We start from the raw sequence: 27,847 nt of genomic DNA, 5'->3' as shown, positions 1-27,847 counted from the left end.
AGGAGTGAAGAGTCAAGAATCTCTAAGATAACTGAGGAGGTAATACTGGAGTTGAAACATGAAAGATAAATGGAAGAGCAAGGGGGAGGAGTTGTCCAGAGAAAAGATGCTGAAGAGCACAAGCCCAGAGGGAGAAAATAGGTGCAGTAGACACAGGGAGCAGAAAAGGAGGATGCCTGGCTTATGGTAGGGCCCTAGAGGATCAGGGTCACTTGCGTCCAGTGCAACAGGAGGCAGAGGACATGTTCTGTGGTGCCTTGTAGGCATTGCAAAAGAAGTTGGATTTTTATCCTAGGTGCCATGGGAAACCGTTGAAGAGTTTTAAGAGTAAGAAACATGATTTGAGTCACAGGACTGGATTAAAGTAGGGCAAATATATAGCAAGGTGTTAAATTTGGAGGTTATAGAAGTAATTCCAGCAAAAGAAGATGATGGCTTGGACTAAGAGAGGGAAAGTTGTAGAAGGATCTGAATCTATTTTGGAGACTTGGTAATGGATTGGCTGAGAATGGGGAAATGGTGGAAAGTCAGGGAGGAATTAAAGATGACTCCTAAGGTTTTTGGCTTGAGTACCTGAATGGTTTGAGCAATCAGGAACCTGAGATAGTGACTGAATTGGGGAGGCCTAAAGGAGGGATAGTTTAAAGAGGAGGAGAGTAGATACTGGTCCATTGTGGATATAGTAAGCCTGAGGTGCCTATTAGATATTCAAATGAGCTTCCACTGTGATTTTTGTTTGCATTTTCCTGATGGCTAGTGATGTTTAGTGTTTTCCAAGTGCTCCTTGTCCATTCATATATTTTCCTTTACAAGGTTTCCATTTAAGACTTTTGTCCATTTTTATTGGGTTATTTTTGCTATTATTTGTTAATGACAGTTGCTTCAATGGTCATAAGGGAAGTTGGTCAGTAGTCTTCTTTTCTTTAATGTCTTTGTCTGGTTTTGGTACCAGGCTCATGCTGGCTTATGGTTCCAAACTCATGCAGGCTCATTAGTGCTTTCTCATTTCTGTTTAAGAAATCTTTACCTAGCTCAGTGTCACAAAAATATTCTCCTATATTTTCTTATAGAAACTTCATGTATTTAGTTTTTATAGCCACTCAAATGTATGTTTATAGTTGGTATGAGGTATGGGTCAGGATTCATTTTTTTCTGCATAGACATTCACTTTCCCCGACACCATTTGTTGAAAAGACACTTTTCCATTAAATTGGTTTATTTCATTGTTTGAGAATCAGTTGAACATATAAATGTGGGTCTATATCTTGATTCTGAATTCTATTCCATAATTCATCTCTCTATATATCCAAATCCCATTGTCTAGATTAGCAAAACTTTATAGTTAATCTTAAAATCAGAGAGCTTAAGGCTTTCAATTTTGTTCTTGTTAAAGATTGTTTTGGCTATTCTATGTCCTTTGTATTTCTGTATAAATGTTAGAATCAGTCAATATCTGTAGAAAAATTTTCTGGGATTTATTTTGACTTGTGTTGAATTTAAATAAATATTATTTAACAATATTTATTTCCTCATAGTCATGAACATGGTAATCCTTTATTTTGTTCTTTAGTTTTTCCCAGCAATATTTTGGCATATCTTACCCTATTTTGTTAAATTTTTCCAAAGTGTTTAATGTTTTTGATGCTATTATAATTGATATTTTAAATTTAGTTACTAGTATGCATATTCTGAAATCTTGTTAAATTTGCTTCTTAATTCTAATAGTTTATTTCTTTGTAGATCCCTTGGAATTTTCTACATAAAGAGTCATGTCATCTACAAACAAAAATTTTATTTCTTACTTGTCAGTCTAAATGACTTTTATGGTTTTGGTCTTATTGCCAGTACAATATTGCTTAGAAGTAGTGAACTTCACTTTATTTTTAATAATAGATGAAAATCATTCAGTCTCTCAGCAGTCAGTATGATCTCAGCTGTAGGTTTTCTGTACATTATATTTACTGGATTGAGAAAGTTTTCTTTTATTCTTAGTATGTTGGAAATTTTTATGATATATAGGTGAATTTCATCCCATGTTTTTCTGCAGAACTTAGATGATTATATAGTTTTTTTCTTTTATTCTGTTAATGTGGTGAATTATATTGATAAATCTTGAAATATTAAACCAATCTTGTTTTTCATAGACAAATCCTCCTTGATCAGTGTATATTATCCTTTTTTGTACATTACTGGAATCAATTTGCTAATATTTTCTTAATGATTTTTGCTTCTACGTTCATCAGGGAAATTGGTTTGTACAGTTCTTTTGTTGTCATGTCTTTGAATTTGGACTCAGGGAATGCTAGCTTCATAAAAAGAGTTAGAATAGGTTTCCTCTTCTATTTTCTGAAAATTTTTTGAGAAGTTGACATTATTTCTTAGATGTTTCTTAGATGTTTCATAGAATTCACCCAGAATCCATCTGAGATTAGATTTTACATTAAAAAAATATATCTAACATAAAATTTACCATCTTAACCATTTTTAAGTTTACAGCTCAGTGGTATTAAGTACATTTACATTTTTGTGCAACTGTCACTGCCATCCATCACCATAACTCTTTCCATTTTGTAAAACTGAAACTATATACCCACTTAAAAATAATTCCCATTCATTCTTCCCCAAATTTCCTGGAAACTGCCATTATATTTCATCTTTATGATTTTCACTACTGTAAGTTCATATAAATAGAATCATATTTTGTGACTGGTTTATCTCACATAGCATAATGTCCCCAAGGTTTTGGGTTGCTTTCACATTTTAGCTATTGTGAATAATGCTCCTATGAAAACGGATGTTCAGATATCATCTCAGGACCCTGCTTTCCATTCTTTTGGGTATATATCTAATGTGGAGTTGCTGGATCATTTGGTAATTTTATTCTTAATTTTTTGAGGAAATGAATATCTTCCAGTGGCTATACCTTTGCATTCCCCCCAACAATATACAAGGATTCCAATTTCTCTACATCCTTTCCAGCACTTGTTCTCTATTTTTTTGACAGTAACAATCTTAATGGGTGTGAAGTGGGATCTCATTGTAGTTTTGACTTGAATTTCTCTAATGATTAGAGCATCTTTTCATGTGTGTATTTGTGGTATCTGTATCTTCTTCAGAAAAATGTCTATTTAAATCCTTTGCCCAGTTTTAAATCTGGTAGGTTGTTTTTTGTTGTTGAGTTTTAAGAGATCTCTATATATTCTGGATATTAATCCCTTTTCAGATAAATGATTTGCAAATATTTTCTCCCATTCTGTGGCTTGCTTTTTACTGCTTTGATCATGCCTTTTGATGCACAACATTTAAAACTTTTCATAAAGTCTAATTTGTCTATTTTTTTCTTTTGTTGCCTATGCTTTAGGTGTCATATGCAAGAATTCATTGTCATATCCAGTGTTGTGAAGCTTTGTCCTTTGTTTTCTTCTCAGAGTTTCATTTTAAGTCTTGTACTTGGGCACTTGATCTGTTTTGAGTTAATTTTTGTATGTGGTATTAGATAAGGGTCCAAGTTCACTTTTTGCATGTGGATATTCACTTTTTCTAGGACCATTTTTTTTTTTTTTTTTTTTTTTATTGAAGGGTAGTTGACACACAGTATTACATTACATTAGTTTCAGGTGTACAACACAGTGATTCAACATTTATATACATGATAATTCTAGGTACCAGCTATCACCATACCAAGTTGTTACAATATTTTGACTATATTCCTTATGCTATACATTACATCCCGGTTACTTATTTATTTTACAATTGGAAGTGTGTTTATATATATATATATATATATATATATATATATATATATATATATAGTGTGTGTGTGTGTGTGAGGGCATCTCTCATATTTATTGATCAAATAGTTGTTAACAACAATAAAATTCTGTATAGGGGGGTCAATACTCAATGCACAATCATTAATCCACCCCAAGCCTAATTTTCATCCGTCTCCAATCTTCTGATGCATAACGAACAAGTTCTTACATGGAGAACGAATTCTTACATAGTGAATAAGTTACATGGTGAACAGTACAAGGGCAGTCATCACAGAAGCTTTCGGTTTTGCTCATGCATTATGAACTATAAACAGTCAGTTCAAATATGAATATTCATTTGATTTTTAAACTTGATTTATATGTGGATACCACATTTCTCTCTTTATTATTATTATTTTTAATAAAATGCTGAAGTGGTAGGTAGATACGAGATAATGGTAGAAAACAGAGTTTAGTGTTGTAAGAGAGCAAATGTAGATGATCAGGTGTGTGCCTGTAGACTATGTGTTAATCTGAGCTAGACAAGGGGAATAAAACATCCAAGTATGGGGAAGATTTCTCTCAGAACATGAGGGGGGAGGTTCTAAGCCTCACCTCTGCTGCTCCCCATTTTCTCACCAGATGGCCCCCTGCGACTGTGCCTGTCTTAGGTTGTTCCTCCCTTGAAGAATCTTACCCGTCTCTGGCTAACCAGTTTCCAGGACCATTTTTTAAAGAGATGTTTTCCATCGAATTGTGTTGACAACCTTGTCAAAAATCACCTGCCTTTTCGGGTAAGATTCCTCAAGGGAGGAACAACCTAAGACAGGCACAGTTGCAGGGGGGCCATCAGGTGAGAAATTGGGGATCAACAGAGGTGAGGCTTAGAACCTCACCCCCCCTGTTTTGAGAGAAATCTTCTGCATCCGTGGATGTTTTGTTGCCCTTGTCTAGCTTGAATTAATACTTAGTCTATAGGCACACACCTGATCATCTACATTTGCCCTCTTACAGCACTAAACTATGTTTTCTACCTTTATCTTGCATCTACCTACCACTTCAGCATTTTATTAAAGAAAATAATAATAATAATAATAATAAGGGAGAAATGTGGGATTCACATATAAATCAAGTATAAAAATCAAACGAATAATCATAATTGACCTGATTGTTTATAGTTCATGATGCGTGATCAAAACCGAAAGTTTCTGTGATATGACTGCCCTTGCACTGTTCACCATGTAAGAACTTATTCACTATGTAAGAACTTGTTCACCATGTAAGAACTTGTTCGTTATGCTTCAGAAGATTAGAGACTGTTGAGAATTAGGCTTGGGGTTGATTAATGATTGTGCGTTGAGTCCCCTATACAGAATTTTATTGTTGTTAACAACCATATGATCAATAAATATGAGAGATGCCCTCTCAAAAAAAAAAATCGCTTGTCTTTTATGTGAGGGTTTATTTCTGTGGTCTCTATTCTGTTCCATTGGTTTAGAGTCTATCTTTACGCCAGTACCATACTGTTTTGTTACTGTAGCTTTGTAGTAAGTTTTGAAATCAGGAAGTGTGAGTCCTGCAGTTTTGTTCTTTTTCAAGATTGTTTGGGCTATCATGGGTCCCTTGAGATATCATATACATTTTAGTATGTGTTCTTCTATTTATGCAAAAAACATCATTGGAAATTTTGGTAGGGATCGTATTGAATCTGTACATTGCTTTGGGCAATACTGATATCTTGATATCCTAATGATATTGAGTCTTCTATTTCATGAACATAGGGTGTGTTCCCATTTATTGATATCTTCTTTAACTTTTTTCAGCAATGTTTTCTGGTTTTCATTCTACAAGTCTTCTACCTCCTCTGTGAATTCCTTAGTGTTTTACTATTTTTTGATGCCATTCTAAATGGAATGGTTTTTGTGATTTCCTTTTCAGAGTGCTCATTGTTAGTGTATAGGAATGCAACTGATTTTGTGTGTTGACTTTGTATTCTGCTTTGCTGAATTTATTTATTAGTTATAGTTTTTCATTGAATCATTAGTGTTTTCTACATATAAGATCATAAGATCATATTATCTATAAACAGAGATCATCTTACTTCTTTCCAATCTGGAAGCCTTTTATTTGTTTTTCTTACCTAATTGCTCTGGCTAAAACTTCTGGTTTTTTGTTTGTTCATTTTTTGCTGAATACAAGTGGGGAAAGCATGCATCCTTGCCTTATTTCTGTCCTTAAAGGAAAAGCTTTCCATCTTTTAACATTGAGTATGATGTTCATGCTCATATATGGCTTTTGTTATTGACGTAATTTTCTTCTATCCCTAGTATGTTGCAAGTTTTATCATGAAAGGGTGTTAAAGTTTTTCAAATTCTTTTTCTGCATCAATTGACTTTATCATGGTTTTTTTTTCCCCTTCATGTTATTGTTATGGTGTATTACATTGATTTATTTTGGTATGTTGCACCATCCTTGCATTCCAGGAACAATTCCCATTTGGTCTTGGTTATAATCCATTTGATATGCTGCTGAATTCAGTTTGTTAGTATTTTGTTATTTTTACATCAGTGTTCATAAGAGATACTGTTCTATAGTTTTCTTGTAGTGAATTAGTCTGTCTTTGGTATCAGTGTAATACTGTTTTCATGGAATGAGTTAAGGGGAATTTTCTCTTCTTCAATTATTTTTGAAAAAATTTGAGAATGATTGGATTAATTCTTCTTTAAATTTTCTTTAAATTCACCAGTGAAATCAACAAGTCTAGGGCTTTTCTTTGCTGGGAAATTTTCTATTACTAATTCAATGTCCTAACTAGTTAAAAATCTATTTAGATTTTCTACTTTTTCATGATTTAGTCTTGGTTAGCTTTGTGTGTTCTAGGAATTTGTCCATTATTATCTAGGCTATCCAATATATTGGTATTGTTCATAGCAATCTGATAATCCTTTTGATTTCTATGGAATATCCCCCATTTTCATTTCTGGTTTTAGTAATTTGAGTCTTCTCTCTTTTTTCTTAGTCCATCTAGCTAAAGGTTTGTCAATTAATTTTTGATCTTTTGAAAGAATCAATTTTTAGTTTCATTGGTATTTTCTGTATTTTCCTCTTTCTCTATTTTATTTACCTCTGCTTTAATATTTATTATTTCTTTCCATCTGTTAACTTTGAGTTTAATTTGTTCTTCTTTTTCTAGTTCTTTAAGTTGTAAAGTTAAGTCATTGACTAAGGCTCTTTCTTGTTTTTTAAAGAATTTCCCCTTAGTACTATTTTTGCTGCAATCCATAGATTTTGGTATGTTGTATTTTCATTTTCATTCATCTTCAAGTATTTTCCATTATGATTTCTTTATTGATTATAAGAATTGTGATATTTAGTTTCTACAATTTTGTGAATTTTTCAGTTTCCTTTGTTATTGATTTCTCATTTCAGCTATTGTTCTCAGAGAAGATACTTTGTATGATATCTATTTATGTATCTACCTATGTATTTGCCTATCTTTTGAGACTGAATTTGTGGGCTACTATATGGTTTATCTCGGAGTATGTTCCATATACATTTGAGAAGAATGTATATTCTCTTGTTGGGTATTATGGTCTGTGTATGTCTATTAGATCTAGTTGGCTTATTGTGTTGTATAATCCCTTTGTTTCCTTTGTTTCCAAGCTTCTGTCTGGTTGCTCTATCCATTATTGTGAATGGGGTATTGAAAGTTCAAACTATTATTGTGGAACTGCCTATTTCTACCTTCAAATATGTCAGTTTTTGCTTCATGTATTTCAATGGTCTGTCATTAGGTACACAAATGTTTATATTATTATATCTTTTTGCTGTATTGAAGCTCTTATTAATATATAGTGTCCTTCTTTGTCTCCTACAATCTTTTTTGATTTAAAGTCTATATTGTCTGATAATATTATAGCACCTCTGTTCTCTTTTGGTTACTGTTTGCATGGGACATCTTTTTCCATGCTTTCTCTTTCAACCTGTTTGTGTTTTTGTATCTCAAGTGAATCTCTTGTAGACAGCATAGTGTTGGAGCATGTGTTTTATACGTTATGCTAATCTCTGTCTCTTGATTGGGAAAGTAAGAACTCAGCAAGTTCCTACTATGTGCAAGCACTGTGCTTAGCCCTGGGAATGAAGCCATAAATAAGATAGAGACAGGCCTCAGGAAGTTTATGTGTTCTTGAAAGCATATATATATATATATATATATATATATTTAAAAATAATTAAATAATTAATTGCAATTGTATAAATCCTAGGAAAGACCATATATAGAGGAATGAGATTCAGAATGACATGCTTGAAATTAAAATCAGTATTTTAAGTGCTAATTATTTAAATCTGTCACTGACAAAAAAAATAATAGTGTACTTGTTCATCTCTCTCCATGACTTGACTTATGTGCAATTTGCATTTAATTTTTTGACATATCACTATTTCTCTTTATGAGTAAAATACATTAAGCCACTTAAATATTACAAAATAGACCACATGAATATACCAATAATGACAGTTTTTCTTAGGAACAAATAACATTAATCTGTTTAATACTCAATTTCATCATAATAACAGGCACTTTGAATTTCCTTGGGACTGAATTATAGATATTAGAAATGAAAAAAGCAGAGTTGGCCACAAAATGTCAGTCCTTCCTACTTAAGAAAAATGTCTAAATCTAAGAGCCTGTCTGACCTCCTCGTTTTGGTCCACCACTTTAGAATGATTAAATCAGATCTCCAGTTGTGTTGGACAGAGATAAGCACTCCTAAATGCAGGCAACAGAAGGTGGCTCTGGCAGGCTAGGTTATTTCCCAAAGCTATGTGATTGTCTCAAGTACGTCAGTGGACTGGTGAGCCATAACTTGTCTGATTACTTCCTTCACATTTTTGATTTTGAATTCTCTTAGCTAAAAGCTAGCTTAATTTTTTGAAGTCTATGAGCTCTGATTATTTAAATCAATTTAAGTGGATTCAATATCTACAGCCTCAGTATATGCTGTACCAAATCCATTAATAAATTAACCATAATTTAACTTCCTTCTGTGTAATGGAATTTTGCTGGAGGTGTTGCAATTGGAAAAACACCACCAATTTCTTGTTATTGAATCTAGTGATTTATACAGATTTTTTTAAAATGCATATAATAGGAAACCAATTAGCATTAGTTGGGAGCTATATTTCTCAATTCATTTTTGGACTTATAATTAAACACAGCTACCTGAAATAGCTGGTAATGAGCTGAAATATGGTGAAAATATAAGCTTTTAATTGACTCATTAATTCATATGACACAATGTTCAGTTAACATATTTTTAGGAATTTGAAAAAAACTCTCTTTGGAGTAAGAGTGTAGAGGGTATTATAGCCATGGTTAAGAAACTTTAATTTTCTCTTTCAATATAAACTTTTTCAATAGTTTTAAGCCCCAAAAATCTTAAATTCAAAAACGAATTTCGCTAAGGGTAGCTAGCATGTGTTGGAAGCCTTTGTTGTGACAATAGAGAGAGATTTTGTCAGGCCATGCGATTTTATCACAAAAGCCCATGTCCTGCAAAGGAGGGCAGGTTTCCATGTTTCTGTTTCAGTCAGCTTTTTGCATTGTTGATTGATTCACTGTAGTGCTGTTGTCAGTATTTTATCAATAGTCACATAGATCTCATGACTGGCATTGTGCCTTTTTAAAACCATCCCCTTTGCTGTTATAGAGAATTGGATCCTAGAAGCTTGTTGAGAATGTCTGGTAGCCCTTTTATTATTATTTATGAATTCATCTGAAAGGAGTATTGACCTCTAATTAAAGCCAGAAAATTACTCCTGGAACAAATTACTAAAGGTCAGTTTCTTTGCAAAAAACTTGGTATGTGTGTCTATGTGCTTTGTGTTATCACTGTTATAAATAAGGCAGCATTCAACTTATTTGTAAGAATACGTGAAGGTAATGAATTGTTATATTAGTTCTTGCTTTTGTATTGAATTTCAATTAAACTTTCTAATGCTTTTTCTGTTCTTGGTATGTTTCTTTTCTGAGGATGAGAAAAACTGCTCTGTATTAAAAACAATTAGAGAATGCTCCAGTTTTTTTCTTGAGAAAAGTAATATGTATATTTTTTTGTCTAAGATAATTAAAATGGCAAAAATACTTTGGAACCTGATTTCCTAACAGAAGAGAAAGTCTTTCCTCAATTAGAGGTCATTCTAGGAAAAGCATTTGTCTGTTTTGGATTAGGAAAACAAGTGAATCAAAATACCATAATAATCAAAAGAAATAGCTTCACTGGTGATTTTGGTACCGTGAATAGCTATTTAAATATTTAACAACACTTTTAATCTTTACTTGTTCACAAGTTATAAACAGGGAGTTGGAATTAAATGAAAAAAAGCCTCCTATTGACTTTGAGATTGATGGTATTATGTCCAGGCTTTGAATCACTTCCCTGTCTGTCAGAAGGTTCTGCTCTCAGTCTTGCTGTGGTTAAATTAATTGTGTGCCTAAAAGGTGTTCATCATGCTATGGTGATGCTATATATTTACTCATAGTTTTAGCTTTTGAGCATGTTTTGAAATTTACCAACTCTGAGAAAATATCTTGGAGGTGATTTCTGAAATCATGTCATTTATTAAATTTGATACGTAAATTAAAAATTCAAATCTTTCTAATTTGGGCATTTAGAATAGGTTTTCAACTGGGGGTGATTCTGGCAAAAATGTCTAGGGAACTTTTGGTTGTCAAAAGCAAAGGGGGCGCTGCTACTGGCATCAAGTGTGTAAAAGGCCAGGAATGCCGCTTATCTTATCAATGTACAAAACAACCCCCAACAATGAAGAACAGTCTGGCCCAAAGTAAATAGTGCAGTGAATGAGAAATCCTAATTTAGGGAAATATGATAAAATTTTGTTCAGTAGTAAAATTGACTCAATATTAAAAGTTCATAGGGGAAAATACAAATTAAAATACCAAAAAGATGTGTTTCACCTATTGAATAGTAAAAGTCAAAGGGAATGATAACACCCAGTTCTGGTAATGATGATGGTAGGAAACAAGGACACTCTTACATTGCTGGTGGGAGTAATCCGGCAATATTTATTAAAGAGAAAAATGTAACTTTACTGCCACTCAGCAATCCCTTATTTGGAAGTATCAGTATACAAAGATCTCACTTTTTTGTTGAAGTTAAAGAATTACTGGGAAAAAACCTGAGTATTAGTAAATAGGGGAACACTTTGTGAGACATGTATAATACAGAGTATTATGCACTTTTTAAACAACAGTGTGTTAGATCTACATCTAGTGACTCAGGAAGGATATCCATGATGTTTTATTAGGTGAGAAAAATCAGTTTCATAGTAACGTGTATTATTAGCTCATTTTTAAAAACAAATAGCAAACATGTTCTATACATTTGTGTATTTTAAATAAGCATGTGAAAGACTCTTTAGCAGCTGTTTAATTTCATTATCTCATTGAAAGAGATGAAAATAAAGATGGCTGGGTTCAATTATTAACTTTTCCCTTTTTCTGTTTGCTTTTCCATATCCAGTTTTATTTTACTTTCATAATTTAGAAACAATTTAACAAAGAAATCCCTATAAAAAGTTAGTGTCACTCCTTGGTCATGTGAACTCATTGGAAATATATACCTCAGTGTAATTACAAAAATGATATAGGGTTTTGGTTTTGGTTGTTTTGGGGTTTTTTTTTTTTTGGTCAGTAATTAATACTGAGATTTAAGGTATTATCAAATGAGTATCCACAAATACTTTTTTGTATACATGGCAAATATTTTATTCTATTATGTATAACATGATATAGATTCCATATGCTAGCTATTGCCTGCATTAAGAAAATCTAAATGCAATATCATGTAATGATGGCATATAATGAAGACGAGTCCCTGGCCTGGACCCAGGAGCTGTCCAGGGGCCTGTTGAAGGAACGGCACTGTTTCTTTCCTCGATGTCAGCCTCTAAGGTTGGGAACCTTTCCTGAAACCCTTTTACTATCTCTACACTATGGATAGTTTCAGCGTTTCTATAACATAGAAGTTGTTGAAGATGTAACTTGATTGTCTCACATTTTGAGAAAAGTGGTGAAGTTACTTTCTTGAAAATTACATGTGAACACTTTGGTATATAAATTATGTTTAAAATAAGGCATTGGATACTATCTAGGAAGGGAAAGAACAGTGAAAAAATGTAAGGGTCAACACCCTCTTCTGACTTTAATTAGAATGGATACTTGAAACCACAAAAGGAGAGTGTAAATTGACCCTATTATTTGTCTCCATCATCCCCCACAAAATCAGCCAACATTGCGGAGTACAAATGCTTTTGACCCTAGTCTAAGCAGGTCATATGTATTAACTATTTTAATTTTCATGACAACCTAATGAGGCATATTTTTTTAAATCCTCATTTTATGGATGAGATAACAGACACAGAGAAGTTAGACAACTTGTCCAAAGGCACACAGCTCCTAAGTGACAGAGCCAGAATTCTGGCCAAGGAAGAGTGGCCTCAAGGATAGTGGAAGTATAGTGGAAATTCAAGACCATGAGAATTGAAGAACCTTACTATTTTCTTCTGAGCATGAATTAAAAAAAAACAACAACCCAGCACATCCTAATTCAACAAATCCTTAGCTTTAGTAGTAGATAATTTGGTGAAGAGGACCCTTACGGATTAGTTTGAGAATTGATACCACCTGCTATGGACATTCATGTGTGTGGTATTTAGCTAGGCACTGCTCACAATTTTAAATAATGGTGCTTATTTTGGCCCAGTGAATAAATAACTAATGTAATTCCTTCAACTTCTCCTCTTCTTTACAGTGAGTCTGTACATATGCATATATTCCTGTAATTGCCTTGGAGATAAATTTCTAGGAAGCACAATTTCCTGTAAATAAAAATACTGAAAGTTTAAATCATTTGGATCACAATCCACCTTTACAGGCCTGGTGATCTGGTGTCTAGGGGCCATAATGAATGCAGTTCTATTACCATTAATAGCTCATGTACATGTTCAACTGAACTGTGACCCCAATACATCACAGAATGTGGGTAATTAGATGAGTAAAAATAAATAGTTTGAGAGTGCTTTCTCACATTTGAGGCTTAATTCTCCCTCTGCTGGGAGTGTTATATTGAGAAAGACATATTTTGCAGATCTTTCTGCCTTTGCCATTCCAGTTCTCAATTTCTGTTTTCCCCCATTTTATAATTTCCATGTTCCCATACAATTCTTCAGTTATAAAGCCTACCACTGGACAACTGGCTTTGTGGGGTCAATTTTGTGTCTAAGTTTTCTTGTCACTAGTATTTTTTCCTTCCTCCTTTTATTGCATAGATTTTTCACATAACACATGAGTCACACATCCTAACGTGAAAATGCTGGATAAAAAGTCCATTTTTAGGAGACTGGGCCTCCCTCCTGTTTTTGCCCCAAGGAAGAGAAAATTCAAAACATGAAAAATTGCAACAGTTTATTCACTGTTTTTGATGAACCAACATTTGTACTGACAAGGTGAGAAAATATCTAAGTGTGAAGATGTTTGAACAAGAAGATTTCTGACAGTTGAGGTTATCAGAGTTGGGAATAAACAATGGGAGGAAGTGGTGGAGTCTCTCATTCCTGGAGATGGCTGTTATGGGACAGGCACTCCAGGGCGGGGCTCCCTAGGGGATAATTCTTCATGGTGGTCCTGGGTGCGATGGGGGATGGGTGGGGCAGTAGGTGCTAGGCCTTGGTGCTTTCCTAGAAATAAATAAAAAATGTAACTAGCCTGAGGAAGAATCAACACAGCTGTGTTAAATAATATACCACGGGGTTCTCCCTAAATGAGGGTGATATATTTGAGAACAGTTTATCCGGCTGAAGAAGTATACCTCCCTTTTCCCATCATAATGATCTCTTGTTGCCTACTAGATGTGGGGATTGAACAAAATTGAGTAAGATATGGCCCCTGCTTCTCCATGACACATGATAAATTAGCTGTAGAGATAAGCATCCCCAGAACTAAATCTGGAACAAGTCAGATTAAGGTAAGAGCTGTTACAGGTTATGTAAAAGTGAAAGAGAAAAGGGGGAGATTGGTTACATTCAGGGATTGGAAATCTAGGAAGATCTTATGGAGGAGGTGTTATGTGACCAGGGCCCTTAACAATGCACAAGACTTTGACAGGAAGAAAGGGAAGGTTGCCTGGAGGAGGGTACATCTTGGGTAAAGGCAGGAGGATGCAAGTTGTGCAAAGGGACTTCTTTGAGACAGTGGTAATAGAAGATATCAGAGAGACTGTGGTGAGAGATATATTTGGGATCCAATCATGAAAGACTTGGTACATTTCAATCACTTGCTTACTTGAGTCTGAGACCCCTTTTTAAGGGAAGGACATGCTGCGTAATGCACTACCTAGCTCTCTATAACCTAAGAGTTAATCCAATCTGGTTGCTTGCTCAGGTTTGTTTTGGCAGTAGTCCCTTCCATCCATTGTCAGTGTGAATTTCCATCATTAACTCAGTTTTGGGCCATATGTGTTCTGACTTTTGTAGAATGGAACATTACCTTGTGACACAGCATTATGCACATAGTTATAAATATGGAATAGGTGGCACTTGACTGAAATGGGATTAACACAGTCCCCCGTTTGGCCAATTTGTAGGTGACAGAACACTTCTGCATCCAGCAGTGATACCCCCAAACACTATAAGTCTTGACATAAAGAGAACTGACGAGAGACACCTTGGCTACCCCATCTTTTTTGCCCTGTCCATCTTGGACTTGGATCGAAGGGGAGGCAGTTTCTGAATAAGGTGAAACAAATCACATCAGCATGATTGAATGAAGCTGTGCTTGGCACACCCCAGGAGACTGTGTTGGATAGAAAAGTCATCAATCTGCTCCCCTAAAAGGGTGTGTGGTGGAGTCATAAATATTTCACAAAATGTGGGGCAACATCTGCTTTCTTGTTTACTGAGAACAATGCCTGCTAGAATGTTCCTCCTCCAGACAGTTGTTTCCAGTTATGATCCATGAAAGACTTATTTACCTGCCGATGGGAAATGTTGCTATTTCTTTCATTTTCCTTTGAGTTTTCATTTTGATTTTTGATAACTGCATATTCTCCAGAGGCTGAACTATTTTTTATTATGCATTTTTTGGAAGGCAAAAGAAAACACACATTCTTGGTTTGGGGTTTGAAGTAGCATTTTCTAAAGGGCAGAATCATTTTTCATGTACTGGTATTTTGTGATTCAGAAAAGAGAAGCTGAGTTCCTGTAACATCACAATCAAGAGAAAGATCAGGGAGTACTTTGAAATTTTGGTTGGGATCCTGTTATTGCTTGTACATTTTTACAATATTTTATATCTTTTGAAGTACTTTATATGCATAGCTTTATATGATTATCACAAAAACTCTGCAAAAAAGAATAGGAATTTTAAAGAATGTTTCCAGAGGGGAGCAAAGCAAGCCTCATATTAGTTAAATTACTTACCTGAGTTGCTCCTACAGTTAGTGGCAGAACTAGGATTAGAACAGGGACCTTCCTTATACAATTCTTTAGGTATGCACAAGACGGGAGTCTTTAAAACACTCCATCTTTTTGCCTGTTAATTATGGAACATTAAAAAGTCAGTAAAGACTTAAAATCATGGTTTGCCGTAGATGTTTTTTATGCCATTTCACCTTCTTTGCATGTAGGAGAAGTTGAGGGAGGAGCACAGGAATGAGTGATTTGCTGGTGGTCATGAAACAAGCCCCCATGGGGAAGACTGACAAGACTCTGATTTTCAAGGCTCTGTTCCGCTGGGTGATGCAGCAATTGGAGTCTCTTCCCTTTAATCGAAGTAACGAACTGCAGAGGTGGCAGCGCTTCTAATCACTGCTGGTCTACAGGTGAGCTGTGCTGGCCTTAGTCCTGCACAGGAAATGCGGCTACCCTGCTTAGCGAAGGGGTCCATCCTTTGTTAAAAGTACTATAGCTCCGAGTCGCTGCAAGGCCAGGCTGCACTCAGTGCTGTGTCCCCTAGAGGTGAATTGTTACCTGGTCTCTGATTGGAAGCACTAGCAATAAGTTTTTTCAAAAGAAGTTCCAAATAAATTCTGGAAATGATTTTGAAATATAATTTAATGTTTTCACAGTAGCTGAACATTAAAATGGGCACAAAGCTGAGGTTATTTCAATTTTAATACTGCCCCTTCTCCTCTAATTCCAGAATCTAGGGCTGAATCTATTTTTTTAATAAAAAAAATTGGAGTCATAATCTTGAGGGAGATACTACACAATATTATTTGCAAACCATATATATTTTACTTTTTTTCTGACTTTGTGCTTATAGGCATGTATCTGCCCCCGTTTAAACTTTAAGAAGATGTTGAATTCTGTTTGCTGCCACTAGTGGCAGAGCTGGCCTGGTGGGGAGCTGGGCTGGGCCTTGCCACCAGGACCCTGCTTACGGAGGAAAACGAATCATGTTGGTGTTTATTTCTGCTTGGATTGTTTTTGTGCCCAGTATTCAAAACCACGAATGGGACTTGGGGAACAAAGACGCATAACCTAGGAGGGAGGCTTATTCTTGAGGACAGCAAGGGAAAATACAGGTGGACTTGGTTTAGATGGATTATTCATCCCTTCCCCTCCCCACCCATCATCATAAACATAAACCAGTGCAGGGGGCCAGGATGCTAAGATTTTAAGGGGCATCACAGAATCAAGCTGTTCCTGGAAGTGCCAGGTTGATCTTCTGAACAATGTTGGGCCACTTTGGGGAGATGCTCTGATTTGTTAGCCTCACTTATGCTAGCCCTAGTCAGTCCCTGGGACTTGAAAATTATAAGCTTTTCTTTCATTCCCTGAAATCAGGTTTCCTCTGAGATTTCAGTTTAGGGCATCTTTTTGCTTCCTGAATAAACTTTAAGAAGTAATCGTACTTCTTAAAATAATCATACATACAGTAGTTTCTCTTTTGATTCTAGGTCAATAATATAGTTGTCCTAGGTTATGGGAAATAGATTCATTTTTCACCTTGAAATGAGATTATTGGGTTTCATAGACAACTCTATCATTGATTGATTGATTGATTCATTCATTCATTCATTCATTCATTCAGTTAATCACTCAACAAATATTTATTCAGTGTTGACTACTTAACCAACAATGTCCTAGGCCTTAGGATAAAACAGTGAATAATAAAACAATAATAATAATAAGGATGAGCATTTACACAGTGTTTCCTGAGTGCCTGGGCTGTTCTAATTGCTTTTTACATATTAACTTACAACAAACCTATGAGGTAGTTTCCTGTATAATCTCCATTTCACAAATGCAAAAATTGAGATATACAAAATTTGCCTAACATAAGTAGCTTGCCCAAGGTCAAGACCAAACAGTCTGACTCCAGGGTGCAATCTCTTAACTACAGAGATTTACTGCTTGCGGGATATAAGCTGAAGGAAAGTAGGTCACATTCTAGCTTGTTTGACAGTGAACAAGTAATGAATACACTAATTTCAAGAGAGTGTATCTGTCAGCAGGCCAGGAGAGCAGGGACAACATGAGTTTGTGTGTTTTGGGAAGGCCTCTTTAAGGACTTGCCATTGAGCTGAGACCTGAGCCACCAGAAGCCAGCGCCTCAAAGGCCTGGAGGAAGAGCCAACCAGGTGAGAGGGCAGCAAGTGATATCGTAAAGGTATGAGTGAACTTGACATGTTGGAAACACAGAAGGACGGCCACAGTTACTAGACTTTGGAGAGGATGAGATTGTATAAAACAAGATAGGAGGAGTGGGCAGAGGCCAGATTATGAAGGCCAAATTAGGGAGTTTGGATTTTATTATCACAATACTTTTATGTTACTGTACCATCTTAGTACAGCGAAGAGTTTTAATCAGGAGTGTGAAAGCACCTGATCTTTATTTTGGAAAGAGTCTTCTGACCACTGTATGGAGAGGAGATTGAAGACTACCGAGGGTGGAAAGTAGACACACTAGGCAGATGGCTTATGTAGTGGTTCAAGAAGAGATGACGGCTTGGCCTAGGCTGGTGGTGGTAATAGGGAGGAGGGGGTTCTGCAGATCTGGAGGGACATAAAATGCCTGCTGCTTATTAATCCATATTTGAGCAGAAGCTATTCATTTTCATTTCTCTAATGTATTTATGATGGGCTCTTGTTTTCATTTTTTCCCCTTATGTTTATTTTTGTCAGTATTTGAATTAATGTTATTTCCTCTATCACTCAGGGCCCAGGGCCAAATCTTCTTTCTTTTTAGAACCTAAAACAGAATTTTATTGAATATTCCATTCAAAATGTTTTGACCGAGTCACATATGAATTAAATACCTGCTTGCTTTCTGGTAGTTGGTAGTCTAATTGGGGAAATAAAGCTCAAATACTACATAAAATGCAGGGGACAGGTAAGGAGTTGAGTGCTTTAAGAAAAGTACAGAGAGAATGATGGGAGAGTCCAGAGGAGGGAGGCCATACTTCTAAAAGGAAGAAATCGAAGAAAGTGACAAGAGAAAGTAGCCCTTAAATTGGGCTGTGGAAGAAGGTAAGTGTGAACATGAGGAAGCAGTCAGCTAATGCCGTGACAGTGCCGTGTACTGCTCCACCCCAAACACCGTTCACTTAGTCTCACTCATGTGTCTGTAAGTTGGCTGGGGATTGCCGATCTCGCCTTGGTGGGGCTGAGCGTGGCTCCAGGTTACAGGCTGGGTTCAAGTCTATCTCATGTATCTCCCATCCTCCTTAGATAAGTAGGCCACCCAGTGGAATATGTTTTTCTTAGCATTGGCAGAAGGGCAAATAGGGGAGTCCTACCATACACACATATTCAAGCCTTCTCTAATGTCATATTTATGAATTTCCCATTAGTTTAAGTAATTACATGTCCACACCCAACAAGAATATGTAGGGACAGACCCTCCACTCACAGTGGTAGGAGGACAATTGTAAATGTTTTCTGAATAGTAATCTAAAGTATCACAAAAGGGCACAGCATTGCAGACTGAATGTAAGAGGAAGGGCACAGAGGTGAGAAGATTCAAGGCAAGCACTGGGAACAAAGAGTGTGCTTTAGGTGGGGCACTGAGTATATGTTTGTATATGTAGAGAGTAAAGAGATTGAAAAGGCAGGATGGGCCATTATTATTGAAGGTGTTAGGCAGAAAATTATGAAAATGATTCTATATGTAATGTCAACTAATGAAAGAACAAAGCTAAGGCTTGAAAATAAGCCTTCCTGGAAGTGCCTGTCACTTTCTGAATCTCAGGTCCCCGAGTCCAATACCTGCCTTCAGTTTACTGGTGAGAATCTCTTATGGATTAAATTGCATCACCTAAAAAGCTATGTTGAAGACCTAACTCCCAGAACCATTGAGTGTGACCTTATTTGGAAGTATCACCTTTGCATATGTAATTAAGACATATGTTAAGATGAGGTCATACTGGAGTAAGGTTGGCCCTTGATCCAATACGACTTATGTCCTACACAAAGGTAGATACACTTACAGAGGAAAACACAGAGGGAAGATGGCCATGTGATGAAGGAGACAAAGACTGGAGATATGTGGCTACAAACCAAGGAACACCAGGGACTGCCAGCAACCACCAGAAACTAAGAGATTCTTTCTCTGAACCCCCAAGAAAGAATCAACCCTACTGACACCTTAGCTTTGGACTCTGGCCTCCTGAACTGTGAGAGAGTAAATTTCTGTTTTCTTAAGTCACCCAAGTTTGGGGCACTTTGATATAGCAACCCTAGGATATTAATGAAAGCAAGTGCAGTTTTCCAGGAATGATTTTTCTATTTCACCCTGGGGTCATTTTACTATTTTTTTTTTTTTTTGGTAACTTTCAACAAAATGATTAAATTTGTCCAAGAATTGTAAATCATTGCAGTGACCAATCAACTCATGGTAGTTCAGGGGTAAACAATGAAGTTCATAATGCTTATTCTTTCTTATTAAAAAGTGCCCTTATACTCAACACTGAGCTTCAAGACCACAAGGGGGACTAGCAGACGTAGGTGATCTGGAATTGTTTGAACAATGAGAAAGAGGTGTATATGTGTTTGTGTGTTTTATGTAAATATGTGTATTTAGGTTCTGGAAGAAAAAATATTTGAATCGGAAAATCTTATGTAGCATTGAAGGAATACAGCTGCTGTTCTATTGAAATTTAAAAAATCTTTATTTCACAAATAGATATAGATACGGTGAGGGCGTTTAGATATAAAAGAGACTGCTAACACAGTGTAGGAGGTCTCGTTACTCAAGATTTTTTCACAAATCAAATGGTGTTTGAGTTGAACTGCCCTGTCACTCTTTTAGTTTTACTTTTCTTTTGCAAATTTCAAGATGTGCAGACCAAGATTAGGTCTGTGTCTAAGCAGAGAATAAAGCTTACTGCTCACACAAACACTAAACCCACAACCCTTTATTAGCTCAGATTTTCTCCTGACCTCCTACTATGTTATAAGAGTGACAGTAGACAAGAGGAGAACTAATGGGGCCTCTATCATGTATTTTCTTTTAGAGAAAATCTTGGAACAGATTTAAGAAAACAAAAACTCCTTTCTTAAAAAAAGTATTACCTGGACCCACAATATATAAAACAAATGCAAACTGTGAACACGTTGTTGGGCAGATTAAATCTCAGTAGTGGGAGGAATTACTTCATAGTTTGGTGAACTCTTAAAGCAAATCCATGAAGGTCTAGAGTTGAAGAGCAGTTGAGTTAAATAACTGCTCTGAAGTGCCATTCGAATAGCTACCATTTTTAGCACCCCACAAGAGGTATGGCAGAAACTTCGTATTCAAGATTTTGTTTAATCTTCACTATGACGCTGTAAGACAGCCGAGGAAACTGAGGCATAGAGAGGTCAAGTGATCTGCTCAGGATCACAGTGGCTGGGTCTGCTCTGAGCCCAGCATCCTGTTATGATGTTAGCCCTGCTTCTTTAAAAGGGGTAAAATGTCCACAGTTAGGGTCAATATATAGGGAATTGACTGAATGACATCAACATTAGCACTTCACAGTTAAAAGAAATGTTCAAGAGGCCCTGTTATTGTAGGGCAAAAAGAACGAGGACCAGAAAATGACAGATGCCAGTTGGAGAAGGTGAATTTAGGCAGTGCTTTTCCAATGGTAGTGTTCAACACAATCTACCTGGGGATCTTATTTCAAAAGGCAGATTCTGATTTAGCTGGTCTGAGGCAGGCCTAAGCTTCTGAATTTCCAAAGAACTCCCAAGGGCTGCTGGTACCCATGCTTCAAAAACCATCTACTTTTGCTGTGAGATGTTCAGTGCCATGGTGGGCCCAATGCAAGGCTAAATGCTTGACTTACCTCAGTGGTCCTGTGTTGTTTCATCATGTAGTGGTCATCTCCCTTCTTGGGGCAGCAATACCTAATTTACTTGGGGTGTAAACCTATACCATTATTAGCTCATATGCAACTGACTCCAGAATCATAGCTCCAGGATGGAATACTTGACTTAGAGTACATCTATCAGCAGTTGGTTTGGGGACAGACACATAAAAGAGTCAAGCCAGTAAGAGGCAATGAGACTCAATTCTGTTTTTCTAAAATTCTGAGATAAGGAGAACACTAATCTTCTTTTCTGATGTTCTTAAAGTTATGAAAAGTCTATAGCTGCCACAGCCATCACACAACTTATCTGAGAATGAAGCCAGTACATAAAGGAGTGTAGAGCTGAGCAAAGGAACGAAGGCAAGTGTGTGTGTCACAGTGCCAATGATTTGACCCCTCCCGCAAGCTACACCTGAAACCAGAATTACCTCTTGCTTCTAAGTCTCAAGATAAGAACAGACTGATGAGATATCTCTCCCATACTTAATTGGTTTAGGAACATAGTTTATTGTTTTGTCCTTGCTGATAACACTGCTTGCCAGAGTTCTTCACCCACTTCATGTGTCTATCCATGATTATAAAGCTTCTTTGATGATGAGATTTCCCTACAGGAAGACATAATTTCCTTTTATCCCCTCCCCACATCTGGTGCAAAAGAGAGCACATAGAGGCTGATGACTAATCTGTTGCTGACAGCTCTTGATGAAGAATCCTCAGCCTAAGATGTGATACATTTTTCTGTGTTAATTTTACATGTTGTATCTGAGTTAGTCAAAAAAAACAGGCCTTCTTGCAACTGCTACTGACATTTCATCTATACGTTTTTTTCTTCTTAAAAATAAGCATCCATGCTTCAGTATGAGTAGTGTCTCCTGAAAATATCCCCACCCCAAACACATTCTCATCTTCCTAACAACCCATTCACTGGACTTCTCCACTAATTACCTCTTACAGTAGGCTTGCCTACCCTACTTTCTGTCATTACTCTTTTCCTGCAATCCCTTATATGACATTAGCACCATATAAAGATATATTTATAAATTATCTTAATTAGCATAATATTAAGATGTTTTATAAATTATCCTAATTATTATGGACTTGCTGAAATTGAGATGGGCAGACAGCTTTATCTTGTATTAATTCTCTATTGTCCTTTCCTTCCATGCCTGGTAAACTTTTGAGCTCGATCCAATAACAGGGTTGATCACTTGAAATGCAAAATGTAAACAAAAGTGTGTAGTGGTTAAGAGGGCAGATTCTGAAAGTGGATGGCATGAGTTCGAATACTGGGCTGCCATCCATTGGCCTGGGACCTAGGGCAGGTTATTTAGCCTCCCTGAGCCTCAGTTTTCTCACCTGTAGAATGGGAGTAATTTTAGTACCCTACCTCAGAAGGTCATCATGAGGATAAAAGAGATAAAAATATGTAAGAGTTTAGATCAATATCCGTTACATAGCATGTGCTCAGTAAACATTAGCTATCATTATTAGTAATGTTCTGTGATTAATTTGATTAATTAACTTCCATCCAGTTTTAAAGTTTTAAAATTCCTACTTCGTCAGTGGTTTCCAACCCTTAAAAAACAGAAAAGTTCCAAAATAAATTTTAAATGTTTTTTGCCACAAAGATGTCTTTGTCATCCGATGTTCTTTATGTATGTATACGTGTATACCCCTACATATGCAAATATTTTTTTGTCAATCAAAGTTAAAGACCATATAGACTTTGTTCAGGAAAATAGTATAAGTGAAGTATAACATTTTTATACAAAGGAATGTTCGGAATGCCTGTAGTTGAGAAAACGGTGAAACAAAATTACCCATGCTCTTGATATATTTATGAATTATACTTCACACTTCCATCACTTACCAAGCACATCATTTTATTCTCCTCAACAAATGTGTGAAATCAGAATAGCAAGTACTATTTTTACTGTTTTTCACGGATGAAGAAGCAGACACCGAGTGGCACTGGCCCCAGGTTCTGTGTGAATGGCCAGGTGAGGACCATGCCTGGCCCAGCCACCTTCTGGCCCACCCTTTGGTTGCCATTCTTGTTCACACTGCTTCTGTAGTGTGGTTGGCTGAGTCTTCACTAAATTAAAACCAATTGAGATTACATCAGGATTTGAACTGATCGCAATTTTGAGGGAAAGAGAGGGCTCATGTCATAGCGAAAGCTTGATGTAGCAGGCACTGTGGGCAGCAGCGGTTGCTCCTCATGTGCGCAGCAGCCGTGGGAAGGACCTGCCGGTCCTCCCATTTTGCGAAGGGATGAAGAAATTGTAGCACAGTTTGGCTAGCAACAGAGCTGGGATTTGAACTCAGGATTTTGTAAGTCTAAAGCCTGTCCTCCTCCTCTTGCCCAATTCTGTTTCCTGTGCTTATAAGAGAATCACTTAGTTCGTGTTCTCAGCATTACCATAATCTTCAAAGGGACTATGAAAGATAATGTGAAAAGATGAGGCAGTAGAAAAAAATCTGACCCTTCTCCAAAGAGAAACAAAGCAGTACTGCCAAGGAAACTGTTTTCACTGCGTTTTAACCTGTAGGCTATTAAAAAATATATAAGGGACATAGAAAATGAAACCTTTCTAGTATTCCTTTGAAATCTACATATTCAGTGAATTCCCTTTTGAATAGAATGTGATTAATTCAGCCTCTCATTCTGAGAAGTTAAAAAGTGCCATTTCTCTTGATTATTGAACATTTCTGAATAACCAACAGCGGTATGTAAAGGGCAGAAAGAAAATGTGATTGTATCTGCCAGGTTTCTGTTAATGACTTGGATGGTTCTGGAAGCAAGCAAAGCTGTTGCTCTGATGATTTATTGGGGCATATGGCCCAGTTCTTCATCTCTCCTTTAGAATCAGGACTGCAGTCTAGTGGCATAAGAAGCAGGTATGAATCTCTAAAGTTCGTAGTGTGACTGTGGGCAAGTCATTTCTGGCCCCTTTGGGCCTATTTCTGCCTCTGAAATTACACATAATTATCCTCACAAAGGTTTTGGGGGAAGATTCATTAAGAAAATTACCACTCATTTAGAAAATTGCTGCTCAAGTTCACTAAATGTTTCCCTGGTGGGCTTAATGAGCACATGGCCCTCCTCAAGGTGAATGAATCACCTCTGTATCCCTGGGGAGGAGCTTTGCTTTCCCTCCACCCCACTCCCGTCTAAGGGTGCCTAGGACTAACAGTTGGGTTTCCTTAGGAAGAACATGACCTATTTAAACAGTCTTAAAAATAAGCTTTGCTTCTCTAAAGCCATCTGATTTTTTCTGAATATTTTCTTCCAGTTCATTCTAGACCTGTGAACATGGGGGAGTTTAGAAAACGGCCCACAAAGCAGCATTAAGATGAACCCCCTTGATGTTTCCATAATCATGAGTGATTATTCACTCTGTAATTTTCAGATATGATTAGTCAGGATAAACACTATTTTGTGCTGAACTGATTTATAAAGGCACCGCAGAGTGGCATACTAGACAGTTCAACAGCCTTACCCACTGTTGAGAATTTCATAACCTCCTTGTTTCTCAAGTCATCAGTGAGCGCTAGGAACAAAATGCCAGAGACAGCCTGACTTGTTCAGTAATCAGGCAGCTAGCTGATGATTTCTGGTCAAAATCCTTAGTGAATATTTGTCTATATGGACAAAATGAAGAAGTAGACACTTATTATATTGGCGCTGATGGATGGAAAGACTGGAACATTAGCAATTTGTCTTTTTTTCTCCTGTTCACTGATAACTTCAGGTTTCTACCATACTCCACCCCATATTCTCTCCTCTTGAAAGAGAAAACACATGAATTATTCTGATTGACTAGGAACACTAGCTGATGGAATATTGTTCTTCTCTTCTATTTCTGGCCCTGCCCGTCTGTCACATAATGATCTCTGAAATCAAGAACTGGGCTGGCACACTACAAGCAGAGATTCCCCTGGTGGAGGCTCAGTGGGATAAAATTTTTTGCCTTCATCTTTTCATTGATTTGGGGAGCCCCCCTGTAGTTGGCTGGAGACTTTCACTAGCAGCTAAAAAACCAAACCTTAGGTGACTTTACACACCCACAAAATCAGCTTTTTAGATATGTTTTCTCTAATTCTATCATTTCTTGTTATTTCTCTTATCATACTACAAACTGATGAATGAGGAAACATGAGTCCATTTATTTGTGCATCCAACTAACGTTTTACTGAGACTTGTTACATGACAGTATCTGTGCAACCCTATCTGTAGGACAGTATCTCCAACCCTCAGGTAGTAGAGTTACTGGAATGAGGGGAAAGAGAAAGATGTGCTTCATGAGACTCAGATCCTTTACATCAGTGAAAACCAGAGTTACAGAAAGATGGTGAAGTGTGTGTGTGTGCTGGGATGGAGAGGAGGGACAGAGACCAAAGGCTTATAGAATATTGACCAGTTCATCTCTTCAATGAACAAATATTTATTCTAAATATTGGGGAAATAACGGCGACACGGTCTTTGCCTTCATTGTGTTTTCATTGAGTTGATAGGATAGTTTTGAAAATTGTACTTCAGAAAATTTATTTAAGTTCTTCTAGTGATATTCCAATATTTAATTAGTAGTAGGTAGACGTTCAGGTGTTTGGAGGTCTTGGGGGTCCCAGGAAGTGGGGGGAAAAAAGAAATGATTCTTTCTTGCATCCTGCCGTGAGGCAATGCCTTGATGGGTACCTCCACTACCATCTTCTCAGTCAGGATTTCCAACCATTCAGGTAGGTCAGATTCTCCATGTTTTAATGACAAGGCAGCCTGAGAGGATAATTTAGCTTTGTCAAATGAGGATGGAAAAGAAGAACTGTCCACATCCAGTAAGAATATAATAATTAACAAGCGTTTATTTGTCTTGGCTGCACATGAGAGCTTTTACAATCTTTCGTGTCCAGGCTGCACCCTAGACCAATGTGTTCCCACTCTCTGGGGATGGAGCCTCAGCATCAGTATTTTTTAAAGCTCCCAAGATAACTTCATATGCAGCTAACATTGAGAACAACTATTTTAGATGATATTTCTAGTATATTATATATATTTTTTCTTTCTTTAAGATTCAGAATCAAGGAATGTTAGGGCAGGAAGAAACCCTAAAATCACCCTAACTGCTTAATTGTACAAAGGAAGAAATTATGGATGAAATAAGTAAGGTGACTGACAAGATTCATTCATATAGCTAATCAGGGACAGAGCTGGGTATCTTATTGACTCCTCAAGAAAGGCTTGAATACAGTCACTTCCATATAACTAATGTGAATGGGTACTCTCGGAGCTTTATTACAGATTTTCTTGAATTTTCTTTTTCAATTGTGGGAGCCCTTTCTAAACATACCACATACACTAACATTTTAGTATTTAGTATCTGTTTTGATAGGTTTCATTGTTGGCATGGTGATCTTTTTATTTCTTTCTTTATTTTTCAAAACAAAGAATATCCAGAAGGTGAGGCTAGAAAAGTAATTTAAATTTTATCAAGTTTTTGCATAACTGGTGTATCTTTGCTATCTCAGAAAAGGACTAGGGAATCAGAGGTCAACTTGAAGCACCTCATTTATATGATAATTACCAGTAAGCAGTGGCCAGTGATTCATGGTACAAATCATTTGTTCCTCTGGGACTTGTATGTTTACTGGGCAGGAAGTATGTGATTATGTCGTACTAATTAGTTTCTAGGTGACAGAAAGAATGTAGCACAACTGAGACTAAGTTTGTTAATTGTGTGCTGTTTAGTTTCTTTATTTACTTGTTATGGCAGAGTTTTTAATTTAATTTTTAATCCACCGGAAGTCTCTGGGCGAATACATACCTGGATGACTGGGTACTAACTAACCTTCCTACGATCACTTTCATAGCTTATAACATGCTTTAATATGCTAATCTTATGTAATCCTAGCACCAGTCCTCCAAAGCACATATTATTAGTGTTCTAAAACTCCCTTTACAGATGAACCAAATGAAGGCAGAGAAGGACTTGAAGATCCTACAACTAGAAATGAATTGTATTACTTGGTATTCACATCTCTTATGATTAATAATTATGAGGAATGCTCGCTGTCTTTTCCTAATTTTCTAAACTAACAAAAATGATTTGAAGAAAGGAGATAAGAAGAAACCATTGTATTAGGGGCAGGGAATAAAATTATTAGAAGGGAGTATATATTTGAAAAGGTTATGTTTTCAAAACAAGGGAAAGAACTTCAGTGGGCAAAAGTTAAAAAACAATGAACACTCTTTGTAGTTCAGCAGGAAAGAGGTCGGAGCAAAGGAAGGAGGAAGTATAAGAGCAAGAACAGAAACCCGAGAAGAACAGTAACAGCAAATAGGGATGGATGGAAGAAAGTGAAAAATAATGAGCAAATGCAATTGAAAAGAAGTCTGTTATTAAACCAGGCAAGATGGGAAGTGAGAATTAGATGAATAGTAAGCTTGATTTTGGGTGTTTTTTTTTTAATGTTCCAGTGGTTCAGAAATATTCATTTAAAGAATAGACAGAAAGTAGTTATTTGAAATGGAACAGAAAGAATGGATAGGGGCCACATCTACCTACTTCATAGTATTCACTGAATTTGTCTCCCAGGCAAATGTTTCCTGCATATGAATGACAGAGCCTTTCTGACAAATAATACAGAGAATTGTGTGCCTGAAATATGGGGGAAATGCTAGGTAGCATGGAACCCAAAAGCCCTCAGATGTAGGGGATATGG

General features: G+C 36.5%; 1 long non-coding RNA gene across 1 annotated transcript in view; it reads left to right on the top strand.

The window, feature by feature from the left end:
• The first annotated feature begins 9,479 nt into the window (after nt 1–9,479).
• The window catches only part of LOC118915575 (uncharacterized), a 94,680-nt gene continuing 76,312 nt past the window's right edge, over nt 9,480–27,847 (top strand). Inside the window, exon 1 of the long non-coding RNA XR_005026123.2 lies at nt 9,480–9,591. This is a non-coding gene — a long non-coding RNA (uncharacterized LOC118915575). The remainder of the gene's footprint in view (nt 9,592–27,847) is intronic.

The sequence above is a fragment of the Manis pentadactyla genome, chromosome 10, assembly GCF_030020395.1.
Source record: "Manis pentadactyla isolate mManPen7 chromosome 10, mManPen7.hap1, whole genome shotgun sequence".
NCBI lineage: Eukaryota > Metazoa > Chordata > Mammalia > Pholidota > Manidae > Manis > Manis pentadactyla.
This window is presented reverse-complemented; position numbering and strand designations above follow the sequence as displayed.